The sequence below is a fragment of the Podarcis muralis genome, chromosome 2 (assembly GCF_964188315.1).
Source record: "Podarcis muralis chromosome 2, rPodMur119.hap1.1, whole genome shotgun sequence".
NCBI classification, from domain to species: Eukaryota; Metazoa; Chordata; class Lepidosauria; order Squamata; family Lacertidae; genus Podarcis; species Podarcis muralis.
Window position 1 is genome coordinate 14,443,287 of NC_135656.1, and position 10,313 is coordinate 14,453,599.

General features: G+C 48.3%; 1 protein-coding gene across 1 annotated transcript in view; it reads right to left on the reverse strand.

Annotated features, from left to right (window-relative positions):
• Nucleotides 1–9,146, reverse strand: part of BAZ2A (bromodomain adjacent to zinc finger domain 2A) — a 66,326-nt gene extending 57,180 nt beyond the window's left edge. The window contains exon 1 of the mRNA XM_077923916.1: nt 9,006–9,146. The gene's annotated coding sequence lies outside the window, so the exon portion shown is untranslated. The remainder of the gene's footprint in view (nt 1–9,005) is intronic.
• Between the last annotated feature and the right edge of the window lie 1,167 nt (nt 9,147–10,313).

Below are 10,313 nucleotides of genomic sequence, written 5' to 3' on the forward strand. Positions count from 1 at the left end.
GCGCACACAAACAAACAAGCCCCGGAGGCCATTGGAGGCTGCGCGCCCTGCACGGTGCGGCACTGCTGCAAGGTGCAGGCGAGGAGAGACAGATGGTTGGGGCTTTTGTAAAGGGAGCCCCTCCTCTTCCCCAGCTGCTGGAGCCAAACACTTCCTTTTCCATGCAGCCAAGAAGTAGCAGCAGCAGCAGCAAGCAAGCAAGCAGGAGGGCGAGCGAGCGAGCGAGCGAGCGCGCACACACACACTTTTCTCCTCCAGGCCTTCAGCCAGAGCAGTCGTCTCTCCTCTTGCCTGCTTGTGAGTCACACGCAGGGAGAGAGAGGGAGAGACAAGCGTGACAAGCATCCCCGCCCCGAGCGACACCGTCTGATTGAGAAAGAGGTTGCCCTACGCACAAGGGCGCTTAAAAAAAAGAGAGAGAGAGAGAAACCAGCAATGCATCCGAAATAAGTGGATCGGGTTAGCACCCCTGTTGTTGTTTAGTCGTGTCCGACTCTTGGTGACCCCATGGACCAGAGCACGCCAGGCACTCCTGTCTTCCACTGCCTCCCGCAGTTTGGTCAAACTCAGGCTGGCAGCTTCGAGAACACTGTCCAGCCATCTCATTCTCTGTCGCCCCCTTCTCCTTGCGTCCTCCATCTTTCCCAACATCAGGGTCTTTTCCAGGGAGTCTTCTCTTCTCCTGAAGTGGCCAAAGTATTGGAGCCTCAGCTTCAGGATCTGTCCTTCCAGTGAGCACTCAGGGCTGATTTCCTTCAGAATGGATCCGTTTGATCTTCTTGCAGTCCATGGGACTCTCAAGAGTCTCCTCCAGCACCAGAATTCAAAAGCATCAGTTATTCGGCGATCAGCCTTCTTTATGGTCCAGCTCTCACTTCCATACATCACTACTGGGAAAACCATAGCTTGAACTAGACGGACCTTTGTTGGCAAGGTGATGTCTCTGCTTTTTAAGATGCTGTCTAGGTTTGTCATTGCTTTTCTCCCAAGAAGCAGGCGTCTTTTAATTTTGTGACTGCTGTCACCATCTGCAGTGATCATGGAGCCCAAGAAAGTAAAATCTCTCACTGCCTCCATTTCTTCCCCTTCTATTTGCCAGGAGGTGATAGGCCCAGTGGCCATGATCTTTTGCACTCTCCTCTTTCACCCTTATTAAAAAATTCTTTAATTCTTCCTCACTTTCTGCCATCAAGGTTGTGTCATCTAGCCATCAAAGTTGTGTCATCTAGCACCCCTAGATAAAGGTTAAGGGACCTCTGACCATTAGGTCCAGTCGTGGCCGACTCTGGGGTTGCGGCGCTCATATAGCACCCCTACTCACATACAATTGTAAAGTTGGATGAGGATCATCTAGTCCAGGGGTCTGCAACCTTTAAGACAAAAAGAGCCACTTGGACCTGTTTCCGAAGAAAAAAGAACTGGGAGCCGCAAAACTCGTCATTATAAAAATAACTTTTTTGTCACTTTTTTATTACTATTTCTTTGTTTGACCCCTCAGAATTACTCCTCCTCATAGAAATAAATGTTAAATTAACAAGTTACCTTTTTTTGCGTGTGTGTTCTTCACTCCCCTTCAAAACAGTGACCAGCGTACATGCCCCCTTTCAATGCAGTGACCAGCGTACATGCCCCTTACAATGTAGCGAGCGGGCGGGCAGGAAGGTGACGTCGGGACGGTGCGTGACTAACGCACGCACCGCCCCCATGCGACGTCACGGCCAGTACAGCACCCACCGCAGTGGGGAGTGTCGGGGCGCACAATGCGCCTCCTCCCCTTGCTAGTATCCGCCCTGGAGCCGCGGCAAAGGTGTAAAAGAGCCACATGCGGCTCCGGAGCCGCGGGTTGCAGACCCCTGATCTAGTCCAACCGTCTGCAATGCAGGAATATGCAGCTGTCCCATTCAGGGATCGAACCTCCAACCTTGGCATAATCAGCACCATGCTCTAACCAACTCTAACCAATCAATGCACAAGGATGCTTGCACAAGGGTGGCGGTCACCCTGGCCCTGACTTGGTTGTCAGCAGCACCGTGCGCTGGTTTGAGAAGCTGCGATTCTAGAAAAGCTTCCCTGGGAGTAAGCCCTGCTGCCAGCGGAAGATTTGCTTCTGCATAAAAATGCACAGGGTCGCAGTGGAAAGCAGGCTAAGGAGCGCTCCCAGCTTGTGATCTCGAGTGTGCGAGGAGAGGGTTTTGTGGGATATTCTCCTCCCAATGCTATCAGAGGCACAGAAAGGCATATCTCCCACGTGGGCACAGGCTGCTGCCCACACACAGATGTTTTGCTGTACTGAGCTACTTTCCAGTGGGAAAGTGGCCTTGGAGCAGGGATCTGTCCGGAGGCAGCGTCCCCCAAACAAAATAGATGAAAGCATTATCTCTCCTCGCCCTCTCTGTCCTCCGAAACAAGATTGCCCAAGTTTATTATCTGCCTCCCAACAGAGAAAAACGCAATCAAGTATTTCTGCACTTCACTCATGCAACTATCAACACGTCGCCTCCCAAACGGATAACAGCTGCCATCATCCTTGGCCAATGGCCATGCAGGCTGGGGCTGATGGGAGTTGGACTACCAGCAATATACAGAGGGCCACAGCCTCTCCACCCCAGATAAACATACACCTATCTCCCCCCCCCCCCCGACTATAGTCCGGAATCTTGCACACCTTTTCTCTCCTTATCACTTTGCCTCCAGGCTGTGGTTAAGTGGTCCTAGAGGATTCTTTCAGCGAATCACCCTACATTTTGGAAAACACTGAATGTTTATGGACCCGGCATGACTGGAACATGTGTACACAGATGTGCCTTTGCTGGGACCAGAAATATAAGCCTCGGAGGTCTCACCCTTGATTAACTTAAAACATTTATATCCCACCTTTCCACCTTTAAGGCAGCTTAAAACATCCATTATAACCAATGTTAACTTGAGATAACACTTCATCAGAGTCCGCAAAATACTATGCCATCATAAATTTGTTATTTAAGGAGCTACAAGCCTCTTTCCATTGTTTTTACCTGGAGATTGGGGGAGATGAAGCTATCATAATATGGATGCATCTCCTCCTATTAAATTTATGTGAGTGTTTATCCTTGTTATGTTTTCTTGAATTATTTTAAATACATTGGGAGGTGCAGAATAGGGCAAATACTCTGAATATGTGACTGGGAGTGGGCTCAGGCAGCTACAAAACAAATAGACAAAAGTTAACCCTGGCCCACAAAAAACCGAACTAGCTCACCACTCCACATGTAGCATATTTTTCCATGTATGACTAGGTTTTCCCCCTAAAAAATGATGTCCAAAATTTGGGGGTGTATTATACACGGATAGATCTCCCCCCCCCCATTTTCTTAAATCAGAGTCCCCAAAAATATACGTGGGGGCGTCTTATAGACGGAAAAATACAGTACTTATATTGGTTGTAGCATTAGTGGCTTGAAAGAATGAAGCAACTTTTCCAATTAGCAAATGCTTCTCTGCCCAGTTCCCTGAATTCCCAAAGGCATTTTTTTAATAGCCATAGGCAACCAGGCCAGTGATTACTTGCAAGCCTGGGTTAAGGCAACACTAGCACAATGCTAGCAGGCTGGTATTTACTCAAAGAGAGAACAACATTAGAGCATGAGATTCTTAATCTAAGGCTGTGGGTTTGAGCCCCACATTGGGCAAAAGATTCCTGCACTGCAGAGGGTTGGACTAGATGACCCTCGTGGACCCTTCCAGCTCTACAATTCTATGATTCTTTATCACTCGCTCCCCTGACTCAGGCATATTGGTACAAGTTCACCAAGATCAAACACAGTTCTGTACAATTAACCCCACTGCAAAACTTTGCATGCTTACTTCAGAGTATTTTCCATTGACCAGGGCTTACTTCTAATATCCATGCATAGGATCAGGTCATAAGACTCTTAGACCAAAAAATATTTCAGACTATGACTGCTCTGTAGGTATGTGAAACATCCCATCATTCACGGTCATTTTGAAGACCTGATGCCATCTACCATTCAGATATCATTCTAAATTATGTTTTTTGCTGGTTTGGACTTCATCTTTTAACTGAGGTTTGGCTGTCAAGTCCAAGCTTCAGGCTTGCATATGCCCGTGTTTTCCAAACCCAAGAATTGGCAAATTAAAATGTTAAGCTATAGCTCAGGGGTAGGCAACCTAAGGCCCAGGGGCCGGATGCGGCCCAATCACCTTCTCAATCTGGGAATAAGCGTGTTTTTACATGAGTAGAATGTGTCCTTTTCTTTAAAATACATCTCTGGGTTATTTGTGGGGCCTGCCTGGTGTTTTTACATGAGTAGAATGTGTGCTTCTATTTAAAATGCATCTCTGGGTTATTTGTGGGGCATAGGAATTCGTTCATTTCCCCAAAAAAAATATAGTCCGGCCCACCACATGGTCTGAGGGACAGCCCATGGCTGAAAAAGGTTGCCGACCCCTGCTATAGCTGAACCACTCCACTGTTCAGAACTCAAATTATGGTTTGAGCACCCCAATGTACAGGCAAATCATGGTACAGTGGTACCTCGAGTTAAGTACTTAATTTGTTCCGGAGGTCTGTTCTTAACCCGAAACTCTTCTTAACCTGAAGCACCACTTTAGCTAATGGGGCCTCCTGCTGCCACTGCACTGCCACTGCACGATTTCTGTTCTCATCCTGAAGCAAAGTTCTTAACCTGAGGTACTATTTCTGGGTTAGTGGAGTCTGTAACCTGAAGCGTCTGTAACCTGAAGCGTATGTAACCCAAGGTACTACTGTATAGGCCTGCTTGTCTAATTTTATTTCCCATCTGCTCAGCACTCTCATATCTAAGTGCAGTAATCTGGAGGTGAAGACAGGCCACTGCAAACCAATCATGCCAAACCCACTTAAAACCATGGCTTCCAGTTCTGATTTGCCGGCTGATGGCAAACCATGATTTGTCAATTCAGACTTCATGCTAAGCCACACTTTACTTCCTTAACTATTGTTTAGCAGGATGTCTAAACTGAACCAAAGGATGTGGCGAGGAATATGCTGAGGTCCTCAAAGACTGAACGTCCAGTTGCTCAGGGCAGTGGTACATATCCTCTGGTCCTCCAGATATTTGCTGGATTTCAATTCCCATCACCCCAACCACTGGCCACGCTAGCTGAGGCCAACAGGTGTTGTAGTCCAACAGCATCACAGGGCACCAGGTTTCCAAACCACTTCCACAGTGCATAGGTAAAGGTAAAAGGACCCTTGACCATTAGGTCCAGTCGTGGCTGAGGGAGCCGGCATACAGCTTCCGGGTCATGTGGCCAGCATGACTAAGCAGCTTCTGGAGAACCAGAGCAACGCACGGAAACGCCATTTACCTTCCCACTGGAGCGGTACCTATTTATCTGCTTGCACTTTGACGTGCTTTCAAACTGCTAGGTTGGCAGGAGCTGGGACCGAACAACGGGCGCTCACCCTGTCACGGGGATTCGAACTGCCGACCTTCTGATCAGCAAGTCCTAGGCTCTGTGGTTTAACCCACAGCGCCACCCACGTCCGCAGTGCATAGCTGAAAGGAAAACAACAGCTACTACTTATCAATTTGCCAATAATCAATTTGTCTCCACCCCCATCACTGAGGTCCAGCTCCGTGGGCCTTCTGGAGGTTCCCTCCCTGCGAGAAGTGAGGTTACAGAGAACCAGGAGAAGACAAGTTTTAATTCCATGCCCTTTCCCTCTCCTGCTGTAAATACATCTCTTCTTCCCCCATCCCTCTCCCTCAGTGGCTTCACCATTCTCCCTGTAAATAGATTATAATTTTTTTTTCTTAATGCAACGTTGCAATGATTGCCCCAAACCCCATTTCCCTCTCCATCTTCAGATCGCTCTAGGATTGAAGGTCCCCCCCTGGGGAGCCAGGGTGCAGCCTGTGGATAAATTCCCCCCACCTCCCCATGCCCATTCCTCATCACTGCCCCCCCTCCCTTCCAACATTGTGTGTTAGTTTCTTTCTTAGGTTTTTTGGCTGTGTACAGACATCCGGTTCAATAAATTATTGGCATGAACGGAAAAAAAAAAAGAAAAAGAAAAAAAAAGAGAACCAGGTAGAGGGCCTTCTTGGTAGTGGCGCCCGCCCTGTGGAATGCCCTCCCATCAGATGGCAGGGAAATAAGCAACTATCTGACTTTAAGAAGACATTGGAAGGCAGCCCTGTTTAGGGAAGTTCTTAATGTTTGATGTTTTATTGTGTTTTTAATATTCTGTTGGGAGCTGCCCAGAGTGGCTGGGGAAACCCAGCCAGATGGGCGGGGTATAAAAAAATAAATTATTGTTATCATCATCATCATCATCATCATCATCATTCGGGTAAATGTTGTTCCATACCTTGGGATCTCCCTAGTTCCTTAAACCTCCATGAACAGTTATCAGCTACTGTGAAATCCACGCTCTTGCAAAAGACAGCCCTGTTTTGCACACAGACTAACAATATGCCATACAACTAATACTTCCTTTACCATTTTAATAGAGAGGTCTCATTCAAATGGGGGGTCTGACCCTCATTTATAAGAAGGGCTGTGATTCTGCCAGAACACAAGACTGTGGTATTTGGAAGAGAATACAGCCTCCTGCTAATTTCACCCCCCCCCCCTTTCTCTCTGCATGACGCAAAGATGTGTTGGAAAATGTGTAGGCAATGCTTGCCAAAAGAGGTGGCTAAATAAGATTTCCAGTGGGTTAGAGGAGAGGCTTTTAATGCCCAGCTGGTTCATTACCCCTACTGATGATTAGCAAAACCAAAAGAAGTCATGCAAAATACAAAAATGCAGAATTGTTGGTTTTTGAAAATGAAAAATATGCACATTTCTCTTATTATGTGTGTTGGGGTTTTTTTAATACAGAGGCATACAGAACCTGGCTTTTCTTGCTGCAGTTTTCTTTGCGGGAGGGGTAAGCCCAAATCATATACAGCCTTGTTTATAGTTGAAGTAATTTCACTCCTCCTAACACCAAGGATGGGTAGAATATACATACAAGTCCAGAAGCACGCAAACAAATCCAAGATTCAAAGGAACTGGCTTCATGAAGTTCCCAAGGTCAGGGCTGGCCCTACCATTAGACAGAGTGAGTCAGCTGCTTCAGGCAGCAGTTGCTACTGGGTGACAATGAGGTGTTGGGAAGCAGAGCTGTGTGTGCCACCTGCCCTGCCCTACAACCCCTAAGGACACACTGTCCCTCCTTTTGCTAGTATTGAAGTGAGAGACAGCTGTCAATCAGGTCAGCTTCAGAACAAGACTTTGCCTTCTTGTCTTTCCGCCTCAGGTGGCAAAATGACTTGGCCTACCCCTGCCCGGGGTTCCTTTATTAACCAGTCATTTGATGGCTGACCCAACAGCCTTGGGCAGATAGGAAATTCAGGGACCCCATCACTGCCAACCTGTCTCTCTTAGTCACGCCAAGAAGTGGCGCTCCGGTGGGTGGGTGCACACCCACAATCCAGTTTAATTCAGAGAATGCTATGGTCAAGACTGCAGAGTTATTATATGCCCGTGATGGCAGGTATTGATTTGGTGTGTCCTGGAAGGACACAGATGGTTTCGTTATTTAATTTATTAGCATGATTTTTATTTTTTATTTGACTGCCGGGGCAGAGGAAGAGTCGTTTATGGGATTTCCTGCCTCAGTCAAGCCACGCTGAATGAATAGCCCCCTGGTCGTGAACTACGAGCCAACTGCACAAATTCAGGAAAGCCAGAGCCAGGAAGCCATTCAAAGAAGAGAATGCTCTGCAGCACTGCCAGCGTCAGAGGACGGCAAAGTCAGGCGTTTACCGGTGCCCAAATGCAAACCGCTTGCTGCCCAACAACACTCCCCCTATTTTCACTATAAACAGAGCACCCACAAGGAGATGTGAGATAATTCTCAGTTGGAATTCCCCACCTCTTCCAAGCCAGAAATGGAGGGGGGGGTGTTGTCACCTGAACTTATCTTGCAACTAACGCCACCCAAGCCAGAATGTTCATTCATTCAAAAGCTCTGCAAGCTCATTCATTTACTGCATGGGGTGCAGAAATGGCACCCCAGTTTTTCAGGAGGGGGGGAGAGAATAGCGACAATGCTCAGCATGCAAAATAAATACACATACGTTTTCCCCCCCCAGAGCTGAAGGGGAATAGGCATCCAGTCACACACAGCTTGTGACGGAAGAATCACAGAATTCTAGAGTTGGAAGGGACCCTGATGGTCATCTAGTCCAACCCCCTGGAATGCAGGAATCTCAACACAAGGTCGCCCATCCAATCTGAAACCATACCGGACCCTGCTTAGCTTCGCAAACATGCCTGCAGTTTTATTGCTGCGCCCATTCTTACCCATGATGCCCTCCTGAAATTCAGGGTTCTGCTCCAGCTCTGCAGGGCTGTCCCCTTCTCACCCCACTGCTGCTTCCTGAACAACGGACGATAAGGTGCCCTTGCTCTAACCACAAGGCCACATGTCCTCTGCAGAGGTATCCCCCCAACTCTTGGGAAACCCCAGAACCCCGAATTCCCAGACAACTTCCTCCAAGCTACTACTACGTACTACTCTGTTTCCAAAGCCCTTTTCGGGATCCAAGATTAATTTTACTTATTTGCAGGAGGCCAGCATGCTTGCAGCTGGGGTTGCAGAGTGCAAGTTCCGCTCCCAGCAAACCAAGACTTTACGCAGCAGCGCCAGCCAACTTTTATTTCCCTTCTGCAACTTGCACGGGGGGGCGCAGGGTTTACCCCACCGCCCGATCTCGCGGCTTACTCTCTCCTGACTTTTTTAAAGAGTCATGGAAGACAGAACGCATCTGCCTTTGGGACCCGGGAGGCTCCAATCGGCAGCTGCTGCAGGCAGAAGAGGAGGAGGCAAAAAATAAAAAAGAGCCTTCTGATGGTGAAGAGAGAACTCCCAGGCTCCGCCTGGCTCGGATCGAGCTCGGTGGGATCATCTGGGGTTCCCTGCACGCAGAAAGCCAGCCCTCCCAACCCATGCAATCGGCGCCCCTTACCTGGAGGGCGAGGGGTCTCCAAGGGATGGGATGGGTGGAGGGGAGATCTGGGAGATCAGCAGCAGCAGGAGGAGGATCCTCGGGGGTTCCCAGCAGTTTCCTCTCTCTTCCTCTCTCTGGCTGGGAGCAGGTGGCTGCTGAAGCCCTGGCGCTGATGTCACCAGGCTCGGGCGGCTGCTGTTGCTGCTGCTGCTGCCTCCTCCGCTGTCTCCTCCCCAGCCAGCCCCATGCAAGGAGGCAGAGGCAAAAGACAGGGCGATGAATTATTTAAAGGTGCAGAAGCCATTTGCAGGCGAAAGGGAAAGCAGCGAGGGGGGTTGCAAAATAAAAATAAAAATAAAGAAATGGGCATAGGCGCGCGCGCGCGCGCAATCCGCGCCGCCGCCTCTTACTTCCGAAATGCGGGAAACGCACATCGAGGAGAATCCTTGCAAGTGAACGGGGGGGGGGGGGAGATACCCACCAAGAAGGGACACCCCGCCCGCCCCAGCACTCCTTTCAGGGGTGCCAACTTGAATATAATATAAGGGGGGGGGTCCAAATAAGCTCAAACCTGCAGAATCTCTCTCTCTCTCTTTATATATATACAGGACCCCTTTATATTATATTATATTCAAGTTGGCACCCCAACTTGAAAACCAAATAAACAAATTAATATTATATATATATATATATGTTTATTTGGTTTTCAAACCAGAGTTTTACAATCACATATCCAATATATAACATAAAAAGAAGATTCCAAAGCATCTTCTGGGCTTCACTCCTTGCCAGTGCCGGATTTACGTACAGTGGTACCTTGGGTTACATATGCTTCAGGTTACAGACTCCGCTAACCCAGAAATAGTATCTCGGGTTAAGAACTTTGCTTCAGGATGAGAACTGAAATCGTGCTCCGGCGGCAGCAGGAGGCCCTAAGTGGTGCTTCAGGTTAAGAACAGTTCCAGGTTAAGAACGGACCTCCGGAACGAATTACCATAAGTACTTAACCCGAGGTACCACTGTATAAGCTAAACAAGCTATAGCTTAGGGTCCCGCTCTCTCGGGTAACCCCCCAAAATTCACTATTAATATACTTCTTCTTAATTGTTTTTCAGTTCAGACCAGACCATGTCATTACCGAGGAGGCAGGTTTAGTCGTTGTTTGAAGACTATCCCTGCCTCCGGGTCTGGCCTTGACCGGATGGATACTGGAATCAACAGGGGAAACCCACATGACCTGAAGGTGTTGCTGTGTAATGCCAGGTCAATGATGAATAAAACCACTGCCATCCACGACCTGATTGTGGATGGAGGATTTGACCTGGC